A 14,807-nucleotide genomic window follows, 5' to 3' on the forward strand; every position below is an offset into this window, starting at 1 on the left:
ATGTGTTTCTACAAAAGTTTAATGATGGCTCATTGTTTGTTAAATTCTTGCTGGTTCATTCAAACTAGCTGTTCCTTGTCCTATAACTCTTTAGCATGTGAAAAATGATGGCATAACTTGCTTGGATGGGTTCAAGAGCAGGGTTTCTTGCAGGTAAGAGCCCGAAGGGAGTGAATATTAATGAACCTGGAACAAGCAGTTTGCAGTTGAAGGACCGGATAGGCGACCAGAGGGGGGGTGAATGGGAGCCTTTAAAAAATTCCCAAAGAGAACAAGGCCTATGTCCCGAATTCAACCCGACGCACCTCCCTTCTAACCGTCAAAGTGACACAAGCCAACTCGTGACGAGTTCACCGTAGGAACGGTTAGGAAAACCTCGACGCAAAGCGGAAGCACGCGAAAACCTATTTACTCGAGCTAGCGCTAAAAAGGCTTTCTCTAAAAAGGCATGTAAAGATCTAGAACCAATTGGCAAGATCAAAAACTAATTAACTCAAGCTAAGCAGGCAGTAAATAAATTATTTGAATTACCACCGTCACAAAGATCCAGATAGGCAATAGCAATGATTAGGCAATGATTAGTGACTGTAGCATGAAAATGATGTTTGCAAGTGACTAAACAAACCTGCTGCCGTACTCACCTTTGCCTGCTTATGCTGATGCTCCACGCACGCACTCGCTGCTGTCGGTCTTGTGTGTGGTGCTTGTCTCTTGCTGGGAGCAGCTGCTGCTGCTGGCTGCTGGCTGCCGACCACCGGACAGTCCGGAGTTTGTGGCCCGGACAGTCCGCGGCACGCTGGACAGAGACGAAAATCACCAAACCGAAATCGCCTCTTCCAAAAATCCAACCACAACTCGATCCAAACTCGATCTCAGGTCACAAAATTAAAGCCAGATGATCTACGCATGTAGGTGACCATTTTCCCAAAATAAACTTCAAGATTAACCGAGTGGATTGAGAGAAATTTCAGATCACACGGACACGAGCCAAAAACCGATCTCGAACACAAAACTCACCCGATCTACGTTCTTGTGAGGATTCAAGTGATTTCCTTCGGTGGAAATGCTCAACTCACGTCATAGAACAAATCAAGGCAAGAAAAACGAGATCAAACGATTCACAAACGAAGAAATCGCGGACTCTAGAGTTGGGGGTAGGAGAAGAACGTGAAGAACACAAATCACAGCACAAGCAAGATCATCACGAACACAAGTGAATCAAAACGCCCAGAGGGCACAGCACCGATCGGGGGTGCACTTCCCGAATTTTTGTATCTCTCACAAGAGTATTTTCTGGAATTCTAAAATGAGGCTGGCAAGAACGAAAAACGGGGAGGCGACGTGCTCTGTCCAGCCAAAAAGAGAGAGAGAGGAAGGGGGTGAGGGGGGTTTTTAACCCCAACAACTCTCACCCAAAAAGACTACATTACCCCTAGACTCAAATAAACACTAGAAAGCCCGTAGGGGCAAAACTGGAAAAAGATACAAGGACTCATCCGACGGTCGAGGTTATTTCTTCGAGTCGAAGTCTTCTCCGCGATGTCGCCGTGTGGATGAACTCCGGTCCGCGGTTTTGGAGGGTCCGCGAAACCCGGGTAGGTGGCCGGTTTTGAGAAAACCGCCAAAACTCCACGCGCGGGAAGATTCCCGCCTCCACGCCATGGCTCTAGACGCCGTTCCCGCCTCGGCTTCCTGACGGCCCTAGACGCCGCCCGACGCCCGTCACCTCCTCGCCCGCAGCGAGACCCTAGACGCCGTCGACGCCCGTCGCCTCCGTCAGTCCCGAGACCGACGCTCGTGCCTCCACGACTCGGCGTCTTCAACCGCCGTCCGCCTACTTGGTTTTGTGGCGCAAACCAAGAAACCCGCCTTCCGTCGCCGCTTGCGCCCTCGATTCAGGAGTGGACGCCACAGCTGCAGCCCGGTCCGAGCTCCGGTCCCAGCTGCCCTTCACCGCCGTCCACCGCACGGTTCATCGGCCACAGCACCTCCACGGCAGCTCCCCGTCGACACTTGACGCCCGTGTACCTGCAATCCAAAGACCAAGCGCACGATCACACCGCACGGTTGACAATTCACTCATCACAAGCAGGATAGAGTACTCTCGTTCCTCAATCTCCCCCTTGATGAGTGCATTGTCAACACACCACAAACGAACCAAGAGAAGTGAAACCAAAGAACAACAAAGAAGCACGAAAGAGAAGAACTCAAGCAAGTGACGAAAAGCTCAGAAACGCAAGAACAGTTACTTACTCAAGCAAAGATCGATCCCCTAAGACAAGGGCAAAGGCTCGACGCAATCGATCAAAAGTCACAACATGACTCCTCAAAGACAGAGGTAATGCTTGACGCAGTCATGCAAGAAGCAGAGGGAAAACGAGAAAATCAGGAGCCAAAACCAAAGGAGAAACTCCCCAAGCAAATTTTTTCCTCTCACAAGTGCAACTCTCCCAAAATGATGCACTCTCACTCTCGAAGCCCTGTGCACAACAAGTTTTTCAAAAAATCAAACAAGTCTCCCCCTTATTCGATCACTTCTCTCAAAATTCTCCCCCTTGTTGGCACATGCACACATCAAGTCTAAAAAGACCTAAAGCTCCCCCTGAAGCTGAAACTCCCCCTGAACATATGCTATGCAATGAATGCAATGCAGGAGGTGTAAGTGGAAGCATTCAGGGATACAAGGATATGAGCAACATCTAGTCACAAGCACGTGTGCATCCATAAACAAGACCTGCATCTAGCTCAACAGGGTATATCATATCAGTCTAGAGCTAGGCAAGTTCAGTTTATGAGAAATAAAAGCATCACCCATGATCTAGCACTAACAAGTAGGAAATGAAAAGCAGTGCTACTCATACTCATACAGGTGAGCTAAATCAGCCAAAACAAGTTGCCAACATTCATTTTTCAATCAAATTTATATCAAGCAATTCTTTAATGCCAGGGGTTGAAAGCTTGTCATGCTTCACTTAGCAACGAGGCCAAGCCTATGCCAAAAGACAATTAGAAGCTTAAAGCACTCGTTTCAGTCATGCACAGCCTTGCCCGGGTTCTCACAAGTGCAAAGTGAGCCGTCCCGAAAGCTCGATCAGTGCAACAAGCAATCCCACCTGTATCTTTTCAATCCATTTCATGAACAGTTCAAGCAATTTTATCAGATTTAGATCATTTCAAGTATGAATTACTGAACGAAACGGCACACTAGCATGAATAAGATAGCACAGCACATCAACACGCCCTAACATGCTAGTAGCCAAGACAGGGTGATCATATTTTTAGATTTTCAAATCAAAATAGCTTAACTCAGATGATGTCATATACACAGTGGAGCAAGCTATACATGATCAAATTTATCAACTCACACTAGCAGGCACTAGAAGATCATAGCAATGTATACAAGAATGCTAGTGCAAGTGAGGCAATGCAAAATGCAAACATGTACAATGAATATGCACAATGCAACTAACAAACCTAGAAAATGAAGAGAAGCAAATAAAACCTACAAAGCTAACCAAAGAAAAGTCAGCGATCAAAAGGGGTAACAAACCCCAAGCTCCCCTCGCAAGCGAGCAAATGTGTCCTGCTCAAGAGGTTTTGTGAGGATATCTGCGGTTTGCCTCTCTGAAGGGACATGGATCAAGTCTATGTGGCCTCTCTCATGGTTATCTCACAAGAATTGAAATCTGATATCTATGTGTTTGGTTCTGGAGTGTAGGACAGGGTTCTTTGCAATGCTAATGGCTGACATGTTGTCTACAAAGATGGGAACCCTACCGAAACTCAAGCTATAATCCTGCAAGGTTTGTTTCATCCAAAGTATCTGGGAGCAGCAGCTAGCAGCGGCAACATACTCAGCTTCTGTAGAAGAAAGTGCTACACTAGCCTGCTTGCGAGAGGACCAAGACACCAAAGATGTACCGAGAAATTGACAAGTGCCAGATGTCGACTTGCGATCCAACCGACACCCACCGAAATCGGCATCAGAAAAGCCCACCAAAACCAGAGAAGAATCCGCAGAATACCAAAGACCAAATTCAGGGGTGAATTTAAGATACCTGAAGATGCGTTTCACCACCTGCCTGTGGGAGGTGCGCGGAGAAGCCTGGTACCGCGCGCAGAGGCAGACGCCGAACTGGATGTCCGGTCGCGTCGCCGTCAGGTACAGGAGAGAGCCGATCATGCTCCTGTATTCTTTCTGGTCCACCGCTTCGCCATCTAAGTCCTCATCAAGCGCCGTCGATGTGCTGATTGGAGTCGGCTGAGGTGACAAGTCACTCATGTCGAACTTCCGCAGCAAGTCTCTAGTGTACTTGGCTTGATGGACAAAAGTGCCCTGAGGAGTTTGCTTGATCTGCAGCCCGAGGAAGAACTGCAGCTCACCCATCATGCTCATCTCGAACTCCCTGGACATCTGCTCAGAAAACTTGGAGACAAGAGCGTGAGAAGAGCCACCAAAGATAATATCATCCACGTATATCTGAACCAAAAGAAAATCAGTGCCAGATCGCATGAGGAACAATATTTTATCAATACATCCCATTTTAAAGCCCTGAGCTAGCAAAAAGGTTTTCAATCTATCATACCAAGCTCTAGGTGCCTGTTTCAAACCGTACAGAGCTTTCTGGAGTTTATAAACACGGTTTGGAAACTTGGGATTTTCGAAACCAGGGGGTTGCTTCACATAAACCTCTTCCTCGATAAAACCATTCAAGAAGGCAGATTTAACGTCCATTTGGAAAACTTTAAAACCCTTGGAAGCAGCAAATGCAAGAAAGATTCGAATAGCTTCCAAACGAGCAACAGGGGCAAAAGTCTCCTCAAAATCAATACCCTCTTTTTGGCAAAACCCCTGGGCAACAAGACGAGCCTTGTTCCGAACAACCAAACCATCCTCACCCTGCTTGTTTTTGAAAACCCACTTCATTCCGATGGGATTACAAGCAGGTGGAGGCTCGACTAAAACCCAAACTTGGTTTCTTTCAAAATTTTCAAGTTCTTCATGCATGGCATTGACCCAATTAGAATCAGAAAGAGCGTGTCCAATATCTTTGGGCTCAAAAGAGGCAACAAATGCTGAATGAGCAAAACCAGCGATACTTGTTACCTTGGACCTGGTGACTCGCTCGTTGAGATCACCTAGCATCTGTTGAGGTGGATGACGACGCTGAATGTGTCGCGGTGCTTCCCTTGTCGAAGTCGCCTCCTCCTCAATCAAAGTTGGTGCCTCCTCAGGTGCAGCTGGTGTAGCCTGAGTCACCTCCTCGAACAGCCCTCGTGAAGTAGACGTAGTCGGGTTGGGGCCGTCGTCATCGTCCGAGCTCATGGCAGAGACGGCCGGGTCCACAGCACGCGTGGTAGCCTCAGCGTCGCCCTCCGCTGCTTCTTCCTCCTCATCTTCAAAGATGGAGGTGCCGAGCTCATCATCTCCTGCAACTTCAAAGACAGAAGAATTGCACGGTGCAGTCTCGTCGAATGTGACTTCACAAGTCTCTCTGACGATGTTAGTGTCTATAATCAGCACACGGTACGCTCTAGAGTGAGAAGCATAACAGAGAAAAATGCCGTCAGACGAGCGAGACTCAAACTTATCAAGATTTCCATCTTTCAGCACAAAACACCGGCAACCGAAAACTCTGAGATGGTCAACACGGGGCTGGCGTCCAAACCGCAACTCATAAGAAGTCCTGTGCATGAAAGCACGCAAGAAAATGCGGTTGGACACGTAACAAGCGGTGTTAACCGCCTCAGCCCAGTATTTGCGAGGAGTCCTATGCTCATCGAGCATCGTCCTCGCCATCTCAACCAGCGTCCGATTCTTCCGCTCTACAACTCCATTCTGCTGTGGAGTGTAGGGAGAAGAATACTGGTGTTCGAGCCCTTGATCACTGCAAAAGACGTCAAAACAAGCATTTTTGAATTCTGTGCCATTGTCAGAGCGGATCGCTCGCATGGCCTGGGGTAGCTCGTTTTTCAACCTCAAGATTAAGTCTCGAACAAACTCGAAAGCCTCATCCTTGGTTCTCATGAAAAAGACCCAAGAATAGCGAGAAAAGTTGTCCACAATCACAAGCACGTACCACTTCCCACCAACAGACATCACCCTGGAAGGACCGACAGTGTCCATGTGTAGCAACTCTCCAGGATGAGAGGACATCACCTGATTAACAGGCGGATGTGAAGCGGCAATCATCTTACCATGACGACAAGGATGGCAAACAAGGTTCTTCTCAAACTTCAATTTGGGCAATCCTCGGATCGGGCCAAGTGAGCTCAGTCTCGACAACAAATCGAAGCTCAAATGTCCTAGTCTCCTATGCCACTTCCATAAATCAGAAGAAGGACCAGCCATCAAGCAATGAGAAGGGCCAAAAGGAGTTCCAGAGAAGTCAACCAAGAAAACTCGATCGCGAGGTGTAATCCGGCAAACCAAATCTCCCCTGGAATCCAAAACACGCGAACAGCCCTCCTTAAAGCGAACCTCAAACCCTTCATCAAGAAGTTGCGAGACAGAGAGCAAATTAAAACCAAGATTCGAAACCAAAGCAACCTCTTTCAGGGTAAAGCGATCAGAAACTCGAACAGCACCAAGTCCACGTACCTTTCCTCTTCCATTATCCCCGAACACAATATACTCCTTTGAGCGCATCGGGGTGAGGCTGGAGAACCATTTGTCATTTCCGGTCATGTGGCGCGAACAACCGGAGTCCATGATCCATCTGTTCTCCAAGCCTCCAACCTGCACATCAGTAGTGAGACAAAGGGTGAGCAAATGTCTCAACACTGGGGTTAGCAAAGTGAGAAGCAAACCAGTGTCGAGCCATTTGCTCTACAGAAGGGTTAGCAAAACTAGGCAAAGCGTATCCCTCGTCCCGTCTACCGCGTGACTGACGAACACCACCGCGAGGAAAGCGTGGAGCATCGAAACCTCCTCCAAAGCCTCGGTCCCGTGGTCCATAGCCGTACTGAAAACGACCAGGAGCACGACCGGCAAAGCGACCACCCGCTAGAGCACGGTAACCACCACCGTCTCCCTGACCTCCACCTACACGGCGCGCCCTAGCATCTTGCCTACCACCACGCCAAGGAGGACCATGCACCCGAGCAGAGTACATGTCCGCGTTTCGTCTCTCCTGCTCTCTCCTCACAGCCCGCTTCCTCCTGAAGCAAAACTCCTCCAGGTGACCTTCCCTGTCACAGAACTCGCAGTGGTACCTCACCTCACGCTTGGGAGGTGGAGGCCTAGCCTGCGGACGGGGAGGAGCAGCCCTCTTCTTCTGGGCAACATGGGCTGTGGCAGCAGGGAGCGTGTCGAGGGGATTCCTCAGCTCATTGGGCTTTGGAACCCAAACCTGCTTCTGTGGAGGTGCTTTTTGTGGTTCTTTAAGCACACCATCCGCGGGGTCAACAAGCGAAGGCTGCGTGCTCGAGCTAGCAGTGTTTCCAGCAGCCTTGCCAATCTTACCATACAACCTGTCAAAGTTTGACTTTGTGTATGTGTAACCAACCCCAAACCCATCACCACGCTTAAACTGCTTGATCATCATGCCCAACTGCGGCTCACTACTAGAAACCCAACTAAGAATCGCCCTAAGATAGGTATTCTCATTCTCCAGGTTGGCTTTTTCTACCGCAAGATTATCCAAATCAGAAATCAAACCAGGGCAAACAGAGCAGTCAATAGGTGGGCTAGACTCTATGACCTTAGTCTTTCCAAAAGACTTGATCAAAGCGTTCTTCTCATCTAGCTCCGACCTAAGCGTGGGACAAACCTTGCAAGCACCAAGCAGAACTGACCTAGACTTCATCTCCTCTAGCTCGCACACCACAGTAGCAAACTTGGACTGCAACGAAGCTAGATCGGATTTAAAGATAGGACACTCATCACATTCAAGCACATCGCTAACGATAGGAGCATCCTTAACCAGTTCTAGTTCATGCTTGGCCTTAGCGAGCTCATGAGACACGTCAGAAAGCGAAGTCTTAGCAACATCTAAGTTCGCGACGTTCTCATCGTGCTTGGCACGGAGAGCAACAAGATCATTCATGTGAGATATGCAGCCAGCGCACTCATCCTCATTAGATTTCTCCCTAGCACAAGTCAACTCAGCCCTAAGCTTTCTACGCTCTCTAGCTGCTTCCTTAAGCAGCCTCTTCTGGTTGTCGAGAGCGGCGTACAACTCCCTAACCTCTGTATCAAGCAGGTCGATCGTGGAGTTTACCTCTGAATCACTCTCGGATCCAGGAGAAGAGTCGACGTGCGTCGGTGTAGCATGTCCACCCGAAGACGCACGAGCACCATCGGCTTCGCCCGCCATGGTGCAGAAACCCTTGCGCCGACCGGCCGTCAAGCACAGGCCGATGAAGCCGGTGGCTTCCTTGTCCCGCTTCTTCTTCTTCTTGTCGTCGTCGTCGGAGGTCAGTGAAGAAGAGCGGTCGGTGTCGGAGCTCTTGTCGAGGTCGCTGAGCTGCACCAGGAAGGCCTTCTCCCGCTTCTTGGCCTTGTACTGGAAGCGCTTCTTGAGCGACTCCTTGTCGAAGCGTCCTCCCTGGTCATGACTGCGGTGCTTGTGGCGCCGACGCTCCTTGTTGGAGCCTCCCTCGTTGCGGTCGCGGTGGCGGTAGTAGTCGGAGTGGTTGTTCTGGTCACCGCCGGACTTCTTGGGGCAATCGGCGATGAAGTGGTTCAAATCGCCGCAGTTGTAGCACCCGGGGTTCTTCTTCCTCTGCCTGTTGTGGTAGACGCGCTGGAACTTGTTGATGAGGAGGCACAAGTCGTTGTCGTCCAGCGTCTCCAGCTGCTCATCTGTAACAGAAGGCAAAGAGGCAAGAGAAAAGCCAAGAGCAGAGTTAGCGTTAGAGCCCGATCCACCACCTGGGCCAGTCACAAGAGCGACGCTCTTGGAAGGAGGGGCACCATTGAGCTTGGCTCGTGTCTGGTTATCCACCTCCGTGGCCTTGAGCTTGCTGAAAAGCTCGTTCACCGTCAGAGTCTCATAGCCAGCAGACTCAATGATGGTGTTCACCTTGAGATCCCACACAGAGCGATCAAGTGCGTAAAGCAACTTAAGGGCCTTCTCGTGCTCTGTGTACTCAAGGGCATCAGCAGATCTATTCGCATTGACTTTGTTCACAATCGATTGAAAGCGACTGAACATCAAGTCAATGCTCTCACCCGGCTCCTGTGTGAAGTTCTCGTATTCACGCCGGTGAGTCTCGAACAGTCTGGCCTTGACCTGAGGTGTGCCCTCGTGGTAGTTCTCAAGGCACGTCCAAATCTTGTGAGCTTCCTGAAAACCCTGGATGCGTGAGAACTCCGCACGAGAAACGCCAGCGAACAAGGCATTGACAGCCTTGGCGTTAGCCTCGTGCTCGGTCACTTGAAGAGGAGTGACCCGAGTGGTAAGCACCACGTAAGCCTGGTTCTTGGTAATATCCCAGACCTCGGCTCCCATGCTCTGCAGGAAGGCTCTCATGCGAACCTTCCAGTAGGCATAGTCCTCACCGAAAAACACCAGGATCTTACCAAGACTCGCCATGGTCGCCGAGTGGTTTTCGAACCGGTTAAGGTACAGAAAACCTCAACCAAGCTCTGATACCAATTGAAGGACCGGATAGGCGACCAGAGGGGGGGTGAATGGGAGCCTTTAAAAAATTCCCAAAGAGAACAAGGCCTATGTCCCGAATTCAACCCGACGCACCTCCCTTCTAACCGTCAAAGTGACACAAGCCAACTCGTGACGAGTTCACCGTAGGAACGGTTAGGAAAACCTCGACGCAAAGCGGAAGCACGCGAAAACCTATTTACTCGAGCTAGCGCTAAAAAGGCTTTCTCTAAAAAGGCATGTAAAGATCTAGAACCAATTGGCAAGATCAAAAACTAATTAACTCAAGCTAAGCAGGCAGTAAATAAATTATTTGAATTACCACCGTCACAAAGATCCAGATAGGCAATAGCAATGATTAGGCAATGATTAGTGACTGTAGCATGAAAATGATGTTTGCAAGTGACTAAACAAACCTGCTGCCGTACTCACCTTTGCCTGCTTATGCTGATGCTCCACGCACGCACTCGCTGCTGTCGGTCTTGTGTGTGGTGCTTGTCTCTTGCTGGGAGCAGCTGCTGCTGCTGGCTGCTGGCTGCCGACCACCGGACAGTCCGGAGTTTGTGGCCCGGACAGTCCGCGGCACGCTGGACAGAGACGAAAATCACCAAACCGAAATCGCCTCTTCCAAAAATCCAACCACAACTCGATCCAAACTCGATCTCAGGTCACAAAATTAAAGCCAGATGATCTACGCATGTAGGTGACCATTTTCCCAAAATAAACTTCAAGATTAACCGAGTGGATTGAGAGAAATTTCAGATCACACGGACACGAGCCAAAAACCGATCTCGAACACAAAACTCACCCGATCTACGTTCTTGTGAGGATTCAAGTGATTTCCTTCGGTGGAAATGCTCAACTCACATCATAGAACAAATCAAGGCAAGAAAAACGAGATCAAACGATTCACAAACGAAGAAATCGCGGACTCTAGAGTTGGGGGTAGGAGAAGAACGTGAAGAACACAAATCACAGCACAAGCAAGATCATCACGAACACAAGTGAATCAAAACGCCCAGAGGGCACAGCACGGATCGGGGGTGCACTTCCCGAATTTTTGTATCTCTCACAAGAGTATTTTCTGGAATTCTAAAATGAGGCTGGCAAGAACGAAAAACGGGGAGGCGACGTGCTCTGTCCAGCCAAAAATAGAGAGAGAGAGGAAGGGGGTGAGGGGGGTTTTTAACCCCAACAACTCTCACCCAAAAAGACTACATTACCCCTAGACTCAAATAAACACTAGAAAGCCCGTAGGGGCAAAACTGGAAAAAGATACAAGGACTCATCCGACGGTCGAGGTTATTTCTTCGAGTCGAAGTCTTCTCCGCGATGTCGCCGTGTGGATGAACTCCGATCCGCGGTTTTGGAGGGTCCGCGAAACCCGGGTAGGTGGCCGGTTTTGAGAAAACCGCCAAAACTCCACGCGCGGGAAGATTCCCGCCTCCACGCCGTGGCCCTAGACGCCGTTCCCGCCTCGGCTTCCTGACGGCCCTAGACGCCGCCCGACGCCCGTCACCTCCTCGCCCGCAGCGAGACCCTAGACGCCGTCGACGCCCGTCGCCTCCGTCAGTCCCGAGACCGACGCCCGTGCCTCCACGACTCGGCGTCTTCAACTGCCGTCCGCCTCCTTGGTTTTGTGGCGCAAACCAAGAAACCCGCCTTCCGTCGCCGCTTGCGCCCTCGATTCAGGAGTGGACGCCACAGCTGCAGCCCGGTCCGAGCTCCGGTCCCAGCTGCCCTTTACCGCCGTCCACCGCACGGTTCATCGGCCACAGCACCTCCACGGCAGCTCCCCGTCGACACTTGACGCCCGTGTACCTGCAATCCAAAGACCAAGCGCACGATCACACCGCACGGTTGACAATTCACTCATCACAAGCAGGATAGAGTACTCTCGTTCCTCAGCAGTGTCAACCCAGCAGCTAATGGAGGCACTACTGGTTCACCATTCTCCTTGGTCGAGGTAGAAAACTCTATTGTGTGATTGTTTTTTATGTTAACCTCCTTGCCTTTTTCTTTTGTCATCACCACCATGAATCACAAGGATGTAGAATTACAACATCCGTTTGATTTTCTGGTTATACAATCTTTGTTTCTTGCATATCTCAGTTAGCAAAAAAAGAAATGCTGTATTATACCTCTCATATATTGTGATGATGACACTGCCAATTGTGGCTAACTTGAGGCATTTCAATTTTCAAACGAAATTACTTTACCTGCACATAAAAGAAAACGTTGTTTTCTGTTATGATCTCTAAACTGATTTCGATCACGCGCAGGGGCGGTGCACACGGCTGCGGAATCCTGCAGGTGGTGGCAGTTGGGGATTGCGCGAGGGAGGCGAAGAGAGCAGATGCTGATGGAGCGTGGGGATGAATGTGGTTGTGTAGCAATAGTTTGGCCTAGAACAATGTAATGGCTTTGTATGTCTGAAATTTATCCGTAGCGTTAACACGAGCACACTTACATATAAATATTACATGTGTTGTTTTTTTTACCCGTAGCGTTAGCATGGGCCAACTTACTAGTGCCCCTATAAAAGGCCAAGCTCGGCCTCTGCTTGTGCCCGAGACCATCCACGCACGCCATTGCCGCCGCTGCTGACCAGACCGGCCGCCGGCCCCTTCTCTACGCTGGCGAGCCGCCTCTGGCCGTCCCAACCCACACCGAGCACACCACGAGGTAGCTCGCGAGCTCCTCTTGCTCCTCCCCCCTCTTTCCCCTCGCTGCCGGCGACCAGAGTCGCCGGATTTTGGCCGGCCAGGCCTGCCCCTCCACCAAACTCCAGCCAAGGGCTTTATCTGTGAAGCTTTTAAATCTTTCCAGGGACCTATTTGTGATATCTTATCTCATGTTTTAAAATCCTTTTCAGTGAGTTTATAAATTTGTTTAAAAATTGTAGAAAAATTAGAAAAATACAAACTCAACTGTTCTGAGTTCCTTGTGACTAGATCTACAACTTTTGTTACATGCACTTTTTCATTTTCTCACTTGTTTTTAATCTAGATTAAATGCAACTTTATTTCGCATTTAATTAGATCTCAAGTTCTGTTCATGATCTGGTAGCAATTTTTGGCCAGAGTGCTACAAGCTAGAAGTTTAGCTTTGTAAAAAAAATTCATAGACAGTGGACATGTCTAGCTATAGGTTTAATTAAATCTTGATGTATGCCTATGTTAGATAGGTTTGTTAATTACATTTTCTCTACTGTGTTCCAAGAGTTTAATTTTTACAATACCTCACGCCAAGTTACCATAGAAAAATTTTGGAAATTTTTGGTTAAGTCAAACTGATCCAACTAATTTATGGTAGGAAGAAATGTACTAAATCATGAAAAATAGTTTCTCTGCAGGGAAAAATCTAATATTTTTACTAGAGCTTGTCTTTGAGTACATAATCATTTTAGTAAGTTTTGAGCCCTCTGGAACTTAGTATAAATGTCTGTGGAAATTTATCTTGGTCCATGCAGCTATCTCATGTTTTATTTTTCATGCCTTATATATAGCTGAGTTAAATCTGAAAAATTTACAGTAAGCTAATCTTAGGATCATAAACACTCAGTTAAAGTTTCATTACCATTACTTGCATGGTTTGGTCTGTACAATTTATTTATTTTTCTAGAAGTAGTTGTTTACTTTATTTTTCATGGTTAATCTGCTACATGAAATTATCTGAAATTTTTGCAGTAGGCTGTTCATTAAGTTTTTAACCTTGTGTAAAAATATCATGACCAGTGGATATAGGCAACTGTATTTGTATTATATCCTTGATTGACTAGTATTTGTTAGAATACTTGTGTTGCATGACTCAGTAACATTTTGAAAAACCACCCCGTTCCTTTGTGAACTAAATCAGGTCAAATAATACTCTATAAATAACTGCCCAATGAAATGTAGGTAAAAGTGTTTTACTTTATCACTTGAGTTGATTGGATTACAACTTTATAGTGAATTAATTTATGACTTGTTACCATCACAACAACTCATGCGTGTGTGGTAGTGGTGATTAAGTATTTGAATGTACTAACCACATGCCGAGAAATATGGTAATCGGTAAGCTTAAGTACCTGATTGGCCCAGGGAGTGGACTTTTCTCTCACCCTCTTTGAACCTTGTTCTCATGCGCGCACATGGGAGTGTAGGAGCAGCCACGCCCGACGTCATTCCGTGGTTCGTGGACCTCTTGTACTCGAGGGGGGCGACCCTGATCCACAAGCTAGAAAGAAAGGGAAAAACTTGCGTGGGTGACTTGGTTCCCATGCGTGTGTTTATGTCTGCCTTGCAAGGTTAACAAATTTGATTCGAATCATCCGTTTCTTACGGTCATTGAGACCGCTTGACCCTTTTACCACATAGAGCAAGAAGCTGAACATGATGATGATGAAGATGGTTGAATGATGAAGATAATTGTTTTCCACCATGTATGCTATTGAATAGATGCTCACTTAGAATGGTTATTTGAACTAGAATTTTGAAGCAAAAATTTGAAAGTAAGGACATACTCTTTGTTGCTTTTCGGCAAAACAAACCCTCAAGCCAAAAGTCTTGCATATCTAGATATCGGCTAAGTATATTCCACTAGTCGGGTAATCCTTGCTGAGTATTAGTATACTCATCCTTGCTTGTGGCTCTACTTTGTTTCAGGTGAGACCTTTGAGGACATAGTTGCTAGTCTGACTTGGCCATGCACTCTTCCTCCTGGTTGGTCGGTTGAATGGGATACAACTCCGACCAATGATGATACCAACGAGTGATGTCATGTACGGGCTTCATCGTGGCATCTTGTATCGTCGATTAGAACTCGCTTTATTTTCCGCTGCAGTTAAACTCTGAACTACCTTTATGAATTTCAAACTGGGTTTGTAATACAGTTTAAGACTGTGATGTAAAAGTTGTGGAATGTTGTAAACTCTGGGCTCGCCATCGTGCGGGTTTTATGTATGCTTTGTTCGATCCTAGTTCAAGTGGTTTCATCGGGATATTACCCGACTGGACTGTCAGATTACTCCGTTTGAAGTGTGTGATAGTCGGATTGTCTTTAAGGTGATGACTAGTGCACTTGAGCCGGATTAATTTGGGTGGTTATGCCACAGTATGTACGTTAAAACCATGGCAAATCAGCATATGCAAAAAGTTTCTCCTCCAAATAATTAAGGTTACACCAACCATCAAAGTCAATGTAGCCCAAAGTATTTAAAGA

The sequence above is a fragment of the Panicum virgatum genome, chromosome 7K (genome assembly GCF_016808335.1).
Source record: "Panicum virgatum strain AP13 chromosome 7K, P.virgatum_v5, whole genome shotgun sequence".
In the NCBI taxonomy this organism is placed as follows: Eukaryota; Viridiplantae; Streptophyta; class Magnoliopsida; order Poales; family Poaceae; genus Panicum; species Panicum virgatum.